This window comes from Lagopus leucura, unplaced genomic scaffold (genome assembly GCF_019238085.1).
Source record: "Lagopus leucura isolate 7727_CA_CO unplaced genomic scaffold, USGS_WTPT01 Super-Scaffold_100001, whole genome shotgun sequence".
Classification (NCBI taxonomy): domain Eukaryota; kingdom Metazoa; phylum Chordata; class Aves; order Galliformes; family Phasianidae; genus Lagopus; species Lagopus leucura.
This window is the reverse complement of record NW_024962262.1, coordinates 53,933,188-53,949,428: the sequence shown is the minus strand read 5'-3', so window position 1 is coordinate 53,949,428 and position 16,241 is coordinate 53,933,188.

Below are 16,241 nucleotides of genomic sequence, written 5' to 3'. Positions count from 1 at the left end.
AGTAATGAAAGGTGGCTGATAAATTCATTGTCAATAATTTATCATGCAAGGGGTGAGTGGGTAAACTAAGAAAGATGAAAGTAGATAATGCTTTCATTTATTTTTCCCCTCTTCCCTTTATCAGGTTTCAATTTCATTTTGTGCTTTGCATGGGATGGTTGTTTCCTGTTTGAAACATTTGTAAAATTGTGAGAGAAAAATCTTTTCTCATCTTTTGAAGTTTTCATTTTAATGGTGTCCAAAGCTCATGGGTAGCCTCTACTGGAACAGAGTTGTATATGTAGTTGAGGGAAACCAAGTTAAGTCTGTATTCTAGCAGACCTGTTACTATCATCTAGTCTACCTTCCATCTGAGCTGGAAATTATAGATTTTATTTATTTATTTTGTGGGATGGGAGGAAACTGTTAAGTTAGCAAGTATAAGATCAGGAAGTTTAAAACTGTTAACACTACACTTAAATTGTAATGCTTATGGTCCCAAAAGTGTTTGAAGAGAAAAGAAAAAGAAGGAAAGAGTGAGAGAGAGAAATGAGGCAAGTGTAAAATGTATTATGGATGATGGAGAACTGACAGATCATTTTGAAATTGCTAGAATCAACTACTGAAGAATGTAAGAAGTTCAATTTCACCTCTGGGTCAAAAGTCTGTACAGTGTATTAAGGGAAAACAATGTTTTAAGCTTTTTAATCTTTCAATTTTCTCTTCTGTGATGAAACTGGAAAAGTGTTTAACTTTTCAAATATTGTTAAGTATGCAGTTATGTTTTTCATTATAGACATGTGAAATTTAACTCTGAGAGCTAGAAAGATGAGGTTAAATGGTTAAGATTTGATCCATGTTAAGAGAATCTTCTTCTCAGTGCAAAGTATTGACATCGGGCTGACCAAGGAAAATTTTCTGAAGATGATTTGCCAAAGCAGGTCAACAGGTGGTAAATAATTTCCAAAATGCTATCTTTTGACAAAATTTTCACTAGCCATAATTTCAGTTCAACCCAATATCCACTGTCTATTATTTATCTTAGAGTAATGCTATTGTCATTGATTATAAACAATTATGTTTTACTACTTTTTCATTGCAGTATTTCCTTGGATCATGTACAATCAGTGAGTGTACAATCAATAGGTATACAGAGGTTAGGCTTAGTAAGATTATCTCAGTGGAAAAATAATCAAAATAAATGGAAATACTCACAGATGTTGTAAGTTCACAGTAAAACTCCACAAGGAGTAATCTCCAGAAAGAGATCCTTCCTTGGTGGCAATCAGCACTTAAATGGGTCTAGGAGAGGTGGAGCCAGGCTCCACTCCTTCTGGTAGCACAGGTGAATTGCCTTCACCTGTGCTCCCATGGCTGACTCATTGCTTGCCTCGGGTGATCAATCAGAGATTCAGGCCGTGAACAATAGTTCCCATACAGATCATCACTGCAACAACCCCAATGTTTTCTAGTACTGTCTGTTATAACCTTATTCAGTTAAATAGTCTGCCCCTAGCTGTTGTTTTATTACTAGTAGCAGTTGAGATATGAGAGGTACATAGATCCCCATGGCAACAACTTTAAACAGAAAGTAAACAGACATGTCCCTGAAATCCTCAAAAGAAACACCTTTCTAACCAAGGAAACCACACGGCCTCCATGTGGCCCTAAATGAGTAAGTATTCCTTTGAACCTCTAACTAGACTATCTGTTTTTAGAGTTGGTAGGATAGGTTTGCTTAAAAAGACACCAAAGATTTATCTTTCCTTAAGATGAAATATTGGTTTTGTGGCTACTTCATCGTAACAGGCTCTGTCACAAAATCTTGCATTGTCTTGTGTGGCAGAATATTGTTACAAAGGGAACTGTGTTGTATTTCCTAACATCAATACATTGTCTGAACTTCTTTATCTAAAAGACTTTTTATCAGTGAAGACATTCTGGTAATAAACTGTAACATTTTGTGGCAACAGCCATAGCAAATTCTTGCACAAGTTTACCCTTGGCAGAAAGAAGTGTTTCAGGCACAGGTTCCCTCTAAACTCTCCACATCCTTGTACCTACACTGCATCATTTATAACAGTTGCTGTGAGAATACTGTATGCTCTGCCAATTGTCTCTAAGTGAGATTCTGATTCTGGAGAAGCTACAATAAGATGTTATCACATTGGTTTAATGTAGAGGTTAAGCCAAGTTTGTGTGTCTTTATAGAGAAGATTGAATCAAGTTTTCTTGCTCACTGCTGAAACTTTCGCTGTGTTCAGGCCTACTGCTCTTTCTGACTTTTTTCAGATGCATGATCAAAACCAAATGTGACACTCTCACAAAGAGCCAAAAAACCCTGGTAGAAACACTGCTGCCTGCTGCTGGCTATTGAAGATCCCTTACTGCAATATCATTTTTGATGGAAGAAGCTGCTCCTCTGTCACTTCTCAAGAGCAGCTACCAGCAGTCTTTCTCCTTAGTGCTTCTGACATCTCTAGACCTAGTTGTGATGCTGTAGATAATCTCATCTGAGGGTAGAGATCAGAGAAGCTTAATGCCAGGAAAGGAAACGCTCCTTGGGAGCTGCTCACTGAGAAGCTTTCAGTGCTCACACTCAGTTCATATGTGTCACAGAAAATGCCGGAGTGTGCAGACACCCAGAGCAACACCAAAAAAGCGCCAAGGAAAAAGAGTTATGAGTACTTGGAGTTGAAACATAAGTCTTGCTCGACTACTACCAGTATTTTTAAGTAGAAGAAGTACAGCAACCGTTGTGAGTTGCCTTGTAATTTGTGACACCTCTGATGTTGAGATCCAGGACTAATTTTCTGTTTAGATTTCCTTCCCTGTACTATGAAATTACCTACTGGAAGTATTTGGGAAATAGCATAATATGCCCATAACTACCTTTGGATAAAAGTCTGTCATTTAATTGTGTTCTCTGCTATTGTTTAAGGAGAGATTTCTGGAAGAATCTCTCATGGCTGGTAATAGGAGAATTTACAAGAAAAGGCATGTGATAAGCAGGCTATTGTGCTGAACATCTTCTCTATTCATAGAATCATAGAAAGACTTAGGTTGGAAGGGACCTTAAAGTTTACCTACTTCCAATCCCCTGCCATGAATACAGCCACCCCCCACCAGCTCAGCTGCCCAGAGCCCCATCAAACATGGCCTTGATCACCTCCAGGAATGGGGCACCACAGCTTCCCTAGGTAGCTCTGCCAGCATCTCACCACCCTCTGATTAAAAATTTCGTCCAAAAATCTAACCTAAATATCCCTTTTTTTAAGTTTAAAACCATTCCCCCATTGTCCCTGTCTGTTTCTCTCCTTCTTATAAGCTCCCCTCAAATACCAGATGGCCGTTAATTCCCCAGAATCTTCTCTTCCCCAAGCTAAACAGACCCAATTCCCTCAACCTTTGCATAGGAGAGGTGCTCCAGCCCTCTGAGTTTCTTTGTGGCCCTATTGTTGTGAGAATGTACAGTGAGTATTTTTTCCCCTTATTGCTCTATTATTCATCTAACTATTTTCTTTCTCTATTTTCATGCTTTCATCTCAGCATTCATATTTGCCATTTATTCATTAGGCACATTACAGAACAAACCTAATCTATCACTTATTAGATGTGCATTGTATAAAAAATAGATACTTGCCACCTTTCTAGACTCCTACAATGTTTACAAAGCAGAAGCTTTTGCTTAAACTTTCTGCATGCTATAGATCTAACTAAATTAACACACATGCATTTCTTGATCTAGTTAATCCTTCTGGACACAAGATAGTCACTGCAGAATTAATGAAAAATGAGTTTACTTTTTGAGCAGTGAGAATGGAATTACACACTTTTCCTTTCTCTAGTTTACAATGTGCTATCATAAATTTTTGTGAGGTTTGTCTTTTGAATGATGACCTTTAAAGCCCGAATGTTTCTCTAATGCATTTATTTACTTTCAATTTAATTTCATAGAAATATTGAAGAACACTGATAACAAAATTGATATTAAAGTATGTGTATCAACTGGAACCTTAAGATCAAAGTTCAGAACCTATTCATTACATACTTCAGTATTTTAATATAACTTGGTATTTTAAATTATCTCACAGAACTAACAAGTGAATCTCCATACAAAAGCAATTAAAGTGATTCTCAAGAATCATGAGGCTTTTTATCTTTTGTTTTTGGCTGCAATTTGAATTTACTTTTCTGTCTTAAGGAAAATCTGTTCTTGCATCTACAGACTCTCAAGGAACTTCCTATAATATTGGCTGGTGTTCAAAAAAAAAAAAAAAAAATCAAAACAACAGTTTTGAACAATTAAAAAAAAAGGAATATTTAAATAAGTTTCAGAAATAAGATATTAAAAAATCATATTGCACCCTTTTTGAACTGGGAACACATTTTCTTTTTCTTTTTGACTCATTTTATTCTTCATATCTATACGGATACAGGCTTGGATTTAAATTTACGTATTTATATTTATGTTGTAAAAGTTCCATGCTATTGAAAAAAAAAAAAAAATCTATTCTACCTGTATTCTATCTTTATTTTTTCTTGAATTGAATGTTTTTTCTCCTTGGTTGGTTCCTCAAGCAATGTTCAATTATTCTACAAAGATTGTTCTATAGGAAGTCTTGAACGAGTAGTGTTAGCAAGCATGAATACAGAATACGTGCAGAATTTAAGAGAGAGACTATGACTCCTAGTTAATTTTCAGCTGATAATTTTTAGTGTCTTTTTTCACATCCTGTTTTATGAAATATAAAGAAATGTATCTACTAGTACAAAATATTGTATGTATAAGATACATATGTGAGACCGAGAAAAGGAGCAAGTATTTTTGTTAAAAAAAAAAACAAAAAACAAAAAAACACATTTGTTTATTGTACCTTTAGTAACAATTTCCATGGCTTTGGCAAATATCATATTTGCACATATGGTAACTGTTTTTTTGTTGTTTGTTGTTGTTCACTACAATTAAGTGAATCCAAAACTATTACCCGAGCATCAGTTTTGTTCACCAATTAAATGCCTTTCACAATATTTTCCCCACAGCTTCATTCTATTTATCAAGTGCTGATGTACTTTCTATGCATCTCAAAGGTGAACATCTGTTTGTATGAAGGAGTTCCATTAGACCATAATAATCTCCGGTTAATTGCACAGCAAATATTTATTTCTCACACATCAAATTAATGAAACAGTGAGAGAATAATCACATCAGCTTGGCAAACAGCATCTACAGAGCTATCTAAGACATCCAAGACAGTCTTGGCAGAAATCCTACATTTAGAAGAATTGTGTACCTTTGAGAATACTATCATCATTTAATTACCAGATGATGGTGTTTTTTGGGTTTGTTTTCTGTTGTTTTCTGGGTTTATTTATTTATTTATTTATTAACATGGGAGGAATACTGTTAAAACTTTTAAAATAATAATAATAATAATCTGAGTATTCTAACATTGAACAGTCATTATTTTCAAGCTACCGCGAAACTCATTTAAAATAAGATTTGTCCACTTCAGTCACTCTACAGCAATGTCTGTAACATTCTTAACAGCAGTGTGGATACTTTTCATGTGACTACAGCAACTCCTAACATATTTGGTATTCTACTCTCAGCGGGCTGTGCTGGTATTCTCTATGCTATATAGTTAGTAAAACCAATGACACTATATGCAACTGACAAAGGTCAATGATGCATAGCAGAATAAAGTTTTTTTTGAGGGAGTGGTAATCCAAACTATCTCTGACTATTCTGTTTTATGTCTTTTCTATAAAATTCATACCATTTTTCTTAATATAAATTCTGAGAGACTCATAAATATTTATTTTGTTTGTGCAAGTTTTTCTTTTTATACCACATTCTTTTTCTGAAGCTTATTCAAAAGTAGATGCATGGTATTTCTATCAAATATAAGGGCTCTTAGACTGTGCATAGAAACTCAATTTTAATAACTAGAAAGAGTGTTCATTTTTCTTGAAGTTAATTGAATTTGATACCAACTACCTGGATTTACAAACCCTACTTTTTATGAAACTGAGATGAAAAGACTGACATGTGCTTTGTTTCCTTTTTTTTTTTCTCCCCCCCCCCTTTTTTTTTTTTTTTTTTTTTCTCTACCTTGAAAGTATTCAAGTCTCAATAAGAAGGTTGCTCTGAAAGTAATGCCTTCTATGTTATTATGTTGGCCCACAACATCAGAGGCAGATGTTGACAATATGGTAGTAGAGATTGAACCTCTGCCTAATATCCCATTACATTTTGTTGCTGTGTGACAGATAGCAACAGAGGGACAGTCTGACAGAATGGTGTCTGACATGGAAGTGTGAATGAAGCAAAGGTATTGAATTTAATTACTCCAGGTAGAAAAAATGCACCCGTTGAAATTCATCAATGCATGCTGAACACTTATGGAGACCAAACAGTGGATATGAGTAGGCTGTGCATTTCAGCAGTGGTGACTGCAATGTTCCAGATGGCCATGCAGTTTTCAAGCACAACATTCAGGCTTGTGTTTATCACTGGTAAGAAAAATACTGTTATTATGATCTTAATATCTGTTGTAGCTTCCACTGAAATAAACAGAAGGTTCGGAGTGACCTACATGTATGCCAGGAAGTATTCACTTTTTATGTAAATTGTGTTCATGAAAGTGGACAATTTGTCTTAATTTCTCCCTGGCTCTATAGAAAAAATGTCATAGGTTAAACTAAAAGAATTGCTTATAATAAATAAATAAATAAACCCTAAGAAGAAAAAGGTTTGTAAGATGCAAACTGTACTTCTGAAATTTTGATGATTTTGATGTCTATTGAAAATTGATCAGTTACCACCTTAAAGTCTTGTGATTTGGAAGGACTTGGATTAGTTAATACTTCAGTTTTCATTTTCATGTGTGACCTAGATTAGAAAAGAGGACTAGCCACAATATATTATTTTAGTCAAATTTAAATAAAACAATCTGATTTCTTACTCTTGCGTCAAGTCTTTTTTGATTTGCCCTCAGGAACAAATGTTCCTTATTTAAACCCAAAACATTTTTGTATTCTAACAAATTAGTGCACAGATTTGATTAAACAAACGATGCAAAAAGAAGCCTTAAAAATAAATCTTCCTATATTCTTAAATATGTACATATATACAGAAAGACATACAGTACGTAATTATCTTACTGCTGACATGCTGTTAAATTCCAGAGACATAGTGTGAAACTCTACATCTGAAAACTCTTGTTTCTTGAATTCTTCTTGACTGTGTTGCTAGTCGTCAAATATCCTTATGTTTTGGAAACAATGAATATTATCAGGAAAAAGAGAAAAACACCTCAGCAACTGTATACCAGTATATTTTTGGTATATGCATTACTGCAGAACAGGACAGAGAAGTATGGCATGAAATTTTCATTTAATTTATCTAGGAGATGCTATACTTTGTTTTTACCAAGGATTAAAGAGACCATCCCAAACTCTTACAGCATAAAACTTTGTTATTGCACCATCAAATACTGTAGAGTTAAAGAACATTGCAGTAGCATTAAAAGCTTGGTAACATTCAGAAAATGCCTGGCTAAACAAAAAGTTCTTGCTTCCCTCTCCATTTCTCTCTCTTCCTCTTTCCTGCTCCCATGTATTACCTATGCTCTCTGTTGTTATGGATGCATATTTTTTAGAGCTGATGACCTGATCTAAATCACATACACAGAGAAAAAGCAAGCAAAGAACAATAATAACAGCATGAAATAAAAACAGTGACTTGCCATATCAATTTAAAGAGAATTTTAATACTGTTATTGTAAGAAATTGTTCATAGGGATAACAAAAAACAATAGACTAATATAGAAACACTGTTAGTTTGCTTCATATATGTTAGAAATCTCAACACTGTGAAATTGAAAGCAGAAAATTCTGAACTGGTTGTCATTTCGACCATATTGCAGTATTAGTGTGTTTGTTAAGTCATGAATATGGAAGATCAGAGAAACAGAGTGAGGGAGAGGGAGAGGGAAATGGATGTGTTTCCAATGAGAAGGAGATGGAGAGCTTCTGCCCAGAAAATGATTTCTGTCTCCAGTTCTGTTTACAACAGACTCATCTTCCTGCCTAAATCTTTGAAGCTGGCTGGAGAGACGGGGATTCCCTGTTCTAGGTATCTGAGCCACAGAAAAAATGTGTACAAAAAGAAACATTGGACAGGAGGCAGCAGACTTGTGAATGGCTTCAATCAGAGGAGAATTTCCACCAGGTTGATTCTGTTGTAGTCCTGTTGCGTTTCAAAAGAAGACATTTGAGTGGTATTTTTCAAACCACTTGACTGGGATAGAACTTTCCTTACTTTTTTTGTGGATGGAAGAGCAGCCAAGTTAGCTGAATGCATCAGTCTTACCACCTAAATATATCGATAGAAATCTCATAAATTGTTTTGCAAAATCCTGTCTTCTTCAGAGCTTTTAGTTTGAAGTGCTCCTTAGCAACTGCCATTCAGCAGTGCTAAATCTTTCATTGTATAAATAATACACTATCACAGAACAACAGGAAGATAAATCTCCCAAGTTTTTGTCTCAAAACTTGAACAAGCGTCACATCATTATTTAACTAAATCTATATCCCTACAATTCCATCTTAGTCACTGAAAGGTTTTTATCACTTTGTTTAACTAAAGATGTCACTAGGATTTTAACTTGTCAGTGCAAAAGGTAATGGCATAATGAAAATCTATCAGTTATTGTTGTGTTTCAGCCACTCTTGGTCACACAGTGTCTTAAATTCAAATGCAGGTCTCTTACAGTCAGAGTTGCCTTATCACACTCTAATCCCTAAAGTCCAATCAAGTCTTAAGCAGCATGCTTGCACAGATTTCATTTTTAAGTGGCACAGAGAAAAACACAATTATTATTCTAATCTCCTACAGATATTCCAAATCTAAAATGAAACTCCTACCTATTCTGAGGCACAGGATATCTTATTTTCTGTTACTAAGTTGATACTGAATGCAAACTTATCTGTTCACCTATAAAGTTTATGCTGTATAGAATGATACTTTTTCTTTTCTTTTCTTTTCTTTTCTTTTCTTTTCTTTTCTTTTCTTTTCTTTTCTTTTCTTTTCTTTTCTTTTCTTTTCTTTTCTTTTCTTTTCTTTTCTTTTCTTTTCTTTTCTTTTCTTTTCTTTTCTTTTCTTTTCTTTTCTTTTCTTTTCTTTTCTTTTCTTTTTTTGTCTGTTTCGTCTGTTGATAAAACTGTAGAGTGAGTCTGTGAAAATGTTTCTTCTGCTTTCAGCCAGACTGAAATCTCATTATATAGAATGGAATCATAGAATGGCCTAGGTTGCAAAGGACCTCTAAAATCATCTAGTCTCCACCCCTCTGCCATGGGCAGGGTTGCCAGCCACTAGACCAGGCTGTCCAGAGTTACATCCAGCCTGGATATTTTCAGTCAGTTTTCATAAATTTATAGCCATAGTTCTTTAGGAAATTGTAAAGATCTTTTGTAAATTAACATAACAAAATCCTTAACCTAATGAAAGTTGTGTTAAGTCCCCTGAAGCTTGATATTCTCATTCTCTCTCTGTCTCTCCCTCTCTTTCTCCTGCTGTTTTAGGATCATCTTCTTTTTTTTTTTTTTTTGTCTTGTGTGATGTGCTGGATCATGATGGATCAGTGGTTGTTGAGAATGAGCTGCTACAAGAGTACTATGAGTGACTATGACCTATAGACCTCCTTATTTTATGAACTGAAGTAATATTAGCAAACTGGAGATGCTTAATAGTTTTTCAGTCATTGAGTTTTTAATGGAATTTTTTTTTTTTCCTGTGATTAGGGGGACCAGTACTAAAAGCCATCTTGTGAATTTTATAGCTAAATATACATAACCAGCTAGATACATATATCTCTATCATTAGATATAGTTGAATCTGTATGTACATGTAGCTTAGATATACCCAGGATATAAAAGATTAAAAAAGAGCCACACAGCCAAGAAAAAAAAAAAAAAAAAAAAAAGGAAAAAGGAAAAAGAAAAAGAAAAAGAAAAAGAAAAACAAACAAACAAACAAAAACAAGTTGAATCTCCAGAAATGTTTTACTAAATACAGCATTTGCTCCTAATTCTGACAAAATTCTGAGATCTACCAGAAGACAACTCTGTGTTTCATGAAAGTCATTGTGGGATATCATTAATCTTTATATTAATCTTTACCTATGAAGAGAAAAGTTATGTTCTGTAGTCAGAGTTCTTCTGGAAATTGAAAACACAGTGCACGAGAGGTCATGATGATGAAAAACAGGAGAAACCCAGGGCTTCCTTAAAAGGAGATCTATCTTTCAAAGAAGGCACTGTAAACTAACCTGTGTTACACTTAGAATTGAACTTAACCACTTAATTACTTAATTCTAACTAAGTGAAAACAGTTAAAAATTATCAACTTTTAAATATAAATGTGTTAATACTGACAAAAAACATGCACTCACAAAAAATAAACCCACAGAAAAATCCACAACAACCAAAAAGCCTCCTTGAGGCCATAGAAGATGAAGTGTATGTGTGTTGCAAGAAGTACTTTATAGCATGAAAAACAACTCATAAAATGATGCATCATCAGATAAGCATCACATCAAATATTTTATCTTTTCCTGTTACACCCAAAGCTCTTCCTGCTAACTTGTATTCTCACACTTGCGTCTGCATACGTAACAATTATTTTTTATATAGTCAAACTTTCAGCTCATGGCATGAATTCTGCTGATTTAACAGTATACAGCTCTGACTGATCCAAATATGTCAGTGTGAAAGGGAGAAAAGAAGAAACTCCTAGTGTTTAAAGGATAGAGGATGCTGTATTACACAGCTGTAAGAAATTAAATAGATTGTAATATAACTTAAAAGTATGTTACTTGTCAAATAACTTGTTTCAAATAGAATTTTACTGGAAGACCTTAATCAGTGTTTAATGCTGCTTATGAAACTTGGTGCCAAAATTCTTCTAAATTCAAAAACAGTGTTTATCACAGAGTTCTTGCTGCTAAGCTAATAGCCTGTGTTGTTTGACAAATAACGTGTTTGTAAGTTATTTAACAATCTATTAAACACAGTTTTACAGATGATTCCAGAGTAGCTGTCGTTTCTCTAGGTAACTATAAGTAATTCTGATAGGACTTGCCTTACTAATTATTTACTATATGTAGAAAATATTTCTTGTCCTCTTCAATTCATTTTGGTATTTACTGCAATGATATTTTTAAGAGGATTTCTTTCATCACAACTGCTAAGATGATCATTAGGGATATCATGATAGGTTTAACATTCCTTTCTTGTTAGATTCCAGAAAAAAATGCTTATCTGTACTCCTTAATATTAATTGAGTATCATGCTCAAAGTCAAGATTTCTTTTTTGTATAAGGTGGAAGATGCAGCCTGTTGAAATAGAAAGCCTCTAAGAAGGATGGTAATTTGAATAAGAAAGTAACATACCAAATATGTGCTGTTGCTCATGTGATATTATACTTAAATACTTGTTTAGTATTTCACTAAGGAAGAATACTGCATTAAATATCTAATTTCTCACTACTGTAGAAGAGGGGAGCTAAGTGATCTAGAAATGAGCATGCTAAGAATGATATTCCTGGAACCAGCCAGTACAGTGCCTTATGATCCAGCCTGTGACAGAAATCATAGGTCTTTCCAATCTAGTATTCCCTTCCTGTAGCTGCTCCTCCATCACAGAAAGAATCAACAGGTATTTCTATAAAGCTTGAAAAGGAATTAAAATGTTTATCTGTATTTTACAGAACTGCTTAATGTCTCCAGATCAAGGCAGTAAGGCCAAGTTAGACTCTGATGCACTAATTATTCTGCTATTGAGACTGTTTACTGTTGGATAATGGTGTTCCAGGAAAAAAAAAAAAAAAAGACTATGAAATAATCTATTCTGCTTGTATAATAGATTGAGTTTTTGAAATCTTATTCTTGAGGAGCAATCAGGTGGTTAAAAATCATTCTGGAGGAGTAGTATGTAGGTTCTAGTGTGCCAAATGACTGTCTCAGGAACTTTGTTTTGTCACTTGATTTGTGCTAGCAAAGAATTTTAAAATACTCATGCTTGTGGCACTGAGGAGACATTGAAAGTGAAAGAAAAAGGAGGTGTTGAGGTATTGGCAGTGGAGGTTGAGGTTGTTTTCTGTTGTTTTTATTCTTGTTTTCACTGAATCTGTAGAATACAAAAAGAGTAAGTTGATGGTAACTCAAGTGAGACATAAATCTGATAAACAGAAGTGGTCTTTTTCCACTGGATCCATCTCTTTCAGTTTCAGCTTCCTTTCAGTCAGAGCTATAAAAGCTAGAATGCATCACTGTGGTATGTGAATTCAAGAGAAAAGAGAGCTGAGAAGGAAAGCGCTCTTTGCTTCTTTGCTTTGTTGTTTGTTTTGTTTTTTTTTTTATCACTATCCTGAAGAACTTACACTGTGGAATCACTTGCTGTTGTTTTTAAATGTAAGGTTTCCTTCTGTTCAGGAGAGGAAGCGTGATCACAAAACTATGGGAATCATAAGTGCTGATAATGCAATAGTCTTGCACCAGAAATTAATCTGAATTCATAAAGTTGTATTTAATAATTAACAATTGTAAACTCAGTTGACAGTGATAATTACTGAAGCACTATCTTTCTAATTTTATTCTTCACTAAGAACTGGCAATGCCTAAACTTTGGAAACATGCATTTTGTACCATGTATCAGTTACAACAATAAGGATTAAGGAAAAAAATATTTTATTGAATAAACAGGAAGAGTTAATTGGAACCAAAATTAAAACCAAAATAAATTAAAACCAAGATATCTCAATCTTACTGTGTAAGAAAGTTTTATTTTCTTTTTTTAGTAAGAATTTTAAATCATCATGTAATAGTTGATCACCAAAACGAGAGAAATTTTCTCCTTCTGTGCTTGGTTGGAATGTGCTCTCCTTGAGTGCTTACATTAATATACTAGAGAGTATGTAAATATGAACTGGTGGTATGAAAAAACAGTAAGAACAGAGGCTTTGCAGACAGAAGTCTTAGTATGGTGCTTCTCTGAACCCCTTCATACTCTGCCTCTCCAAAGGACCTAATTTGGATGTTAGTCATATTGAAAGTATGTAACCCTTGCATACTTGCATAACTGTGGCTATGGAATACCTTGTGTGGGCACCTCATGTGTTTGTCTTGGATTTTTTTGCCTCTACCAATTACATTTACTTGTTTCTAAACTGTTTTGCTATGTGAAATTCTTGGTTGCTTTATTTTATTTTATTTTATTTTATTTTATTTTATTTTATTTTATTTTATTTTATTTTATTTTATTTTTATTTTTATTTTATTTTATTCCCCAAGTATTTTTAACCAGGTTTTATCTTAGATGGTGGGAAATCCAGTATGGCCACATGTTCTTTCATGGTTGAATTAGTTATACTATTTGTAGTTGCAGTTTTATGGCTCATTTGTTCTCATTTTTATTTTCCTGTACAGTTTTTGTTTCTTAGCCTGTTTCAAAGCAGCTTTGCTTTGTCCTAATCAATAACTGTTATGTGGTCTATTTCCTTGGTGGAAAATAGACTTTTCAATACTTGTTTCTCACACATGCTATAGATGCGAAGGCTTACAGGCTTCCTCTGCAAAAAAAAAAAAAACTGAACAAGAAACAAGAATCATTAAGAGTTCAAGTCTGAAGGGGAGGACGGGCATGCAGAAAGTATGAAGAAAAAACTACTTATGGAAATTTCTCTGTTAGATTTAATAGGAGTTTCTTTTGGCATGTGACTTCTCCTTGGTCTGTGCAGGTAGTTTTCTTGGAGCTGAAGAAAATTTACTGAGTCAATAGAGAGACCCTCTGAAAACAATGAATATGAGAAGTTTGACAATGTCTTGATAGAAATAAGGAAACCTAAGAAAACAATTTAAAAAAAAAGAAAAAAAAAGGTTTTGAGATTGGAGGAAAGGCAAAGTAGCATTTTTTCCACCATCCTTGGTTAGGGAAAAGGTTGATTCAAAAAATAAAAAGTTTCATGCTTTCTTTTTTTCTTAATTTTCTGCCTTTTCTCCTGTGTGACTTATAAGGAAATAGCATTTCATTGCAAATGGCAGAATGAAGGTAATATCTTTTTGTTTTCTGCATCTAAGAAGCTTACTTACTATTGACTATGAAATCTGTTCAGGATAGCAAGGGTTAGAATAGCTATTCTTCTAACCATACAGGAAAATTTTTTGCTTTTGTAGCTGAGCTGACAGTACAAGCTGGAGTTCTGTGTGAGACTTGAAACAGGATATGCTGCTGCCATTGCCTGGCATATTAAAACAATATAGGAAGTCACAATCTTGACTTCAAGCCTGATGAAATGGATCATTATTTACCTTAACACAGACTATTCAAAATGCTGCTATCAGACTCCCCTTTAGAGTCTCCCATTACTCAACCAACCAGAAGAGTGATATATTTTGATGCATGATCTCAGGGCCCAATCAAATGTGCATGTGATCTTGAATTGTGCAGGAACTATGGCTTAGTAAGAGAGACAGTGTTTATACTGTGCTATCCATTCTGAAAATTTCACACAAGACACAGAGGATGATGTCTCCTGGGGAAAGAAGGTCTCGGCCTATCCATGTCTTTCCTGATTTTTGAGCTGTGGAAAGCAGTCTTTGCAAGCTTAACTGCATTGAGGTTTTATGATATTCGTAAATGTAGAGAAGAAGCCATTTGCATGAAAGCATACTACTTCTTGTATTGCAGCTGCAGTTTTGTGAGAAGCAGATGAATTGTGAGCATAACTTGTGCTAGAAAGTGCTGTAGACACAGAGAGTTATCAGGAGATGCTAAGTGTGCTTACAAATTTATTGTCCCCAGAGCCTGAACTCATGATGGGCCAATCTACTGCTACAAATTGCTCATTAATTGGTTGTTGTTTTCCTCGTGTCTTCAAGCTTTTCACTACAAGAAAAACTTTGCTTCTTTGCAGTTGGAAAGTCAATTTCTACTGGGGATGTTCTCTGTTCCTATTTGCTTGTTCACTTAAGAAAATCTTTTGTCAAATCTGCTACAAACAGTGGTTTTTACTGCATGCTGGTTTGCAATGTGGGATATTAAAAGAAAGAAAATAAGAAAACAAAATAACAAACAAATACTCTAACCATTAGTGGGCTTTTGCCACTGGTTACAATATGAAAAGATTTGTTTTTGGTGTCGAATTCTGAAATCTGACTTACATATTAACATAGCTGGAAGATAGAATAGGCAGTTGCTTTTGGAGCAGACTTTGGTAATTCTCTTACTGTATAGCATTTTTGTCTGCAGGAAACAGAGAAGTGAATGAACTCATCAATGATCAGTCACATTGTCTTATTGGCATTCATTACTATCCATCTTGCTTTTGATAAAATGATTTCCTTCCTTCTTCACTTCATTATGTTTTGATTATACCTGTCTATGCAGCTGGTGATCGCTACAGTCATTGAATACAAAATGAGTATGGTGATGGATAGTATTTATGATATTTTCCTTCCATTTGTCATCAGTATTATGTGGTGCAAAGGTGAAAAAATTCTCAGGTATTTTGTGGACTGTGTTGACAGAAACTACTTCTGACTGATCAACTCCTTATATATATATTGTTCAAGGTTACAATAAGCATTAAGCCAAATAACACCTAAAAAGTAGCAAAGTAAAGGAACTTAGTATTAAAACTAAAGGAACTCAGTATGAAGAAATTGATTTTTAACATATTTTTAAAACTGAGTTATTCAGAAGAAGATTTATCAAAAGTCAAGTTGTAGCTGCATAGCAATTAAGCAATTAAGGAGTGTATTTACAGATTCCTTAGATGTACCATACACAAATTTTAGTGTTTTTTTTTTTTCAGAAATACTTTTACATGTACATTGTAATGTTGTATCTATTAAAATATATTTCACAATGTATTGATAATATATTGAAAATGCTTGAGGATTTTAATGCAAAGAACAAAAATGTAACAGAATGCTTGTTCAGAATGTATTTACAGTCATTTTTCTTTCATATGAACAGTTATCTTTCCTATCTTTCTTTTTAAGTGTAAAATTGGTGCTAATCAGCAGAAAGTGATAAGATCGTGATATCTGAGTATCCAATAAGCAGGGGTAATCATCTTTTTTAAGTATGTGTGATATTTACTGATTGTCTTTCTACTTGTGTCTTCCATTTTTCAGTCCTTTTTAAAATTTGTATTTATTTATTTATTTATTTATTATGTTCCATGTGGGATTTC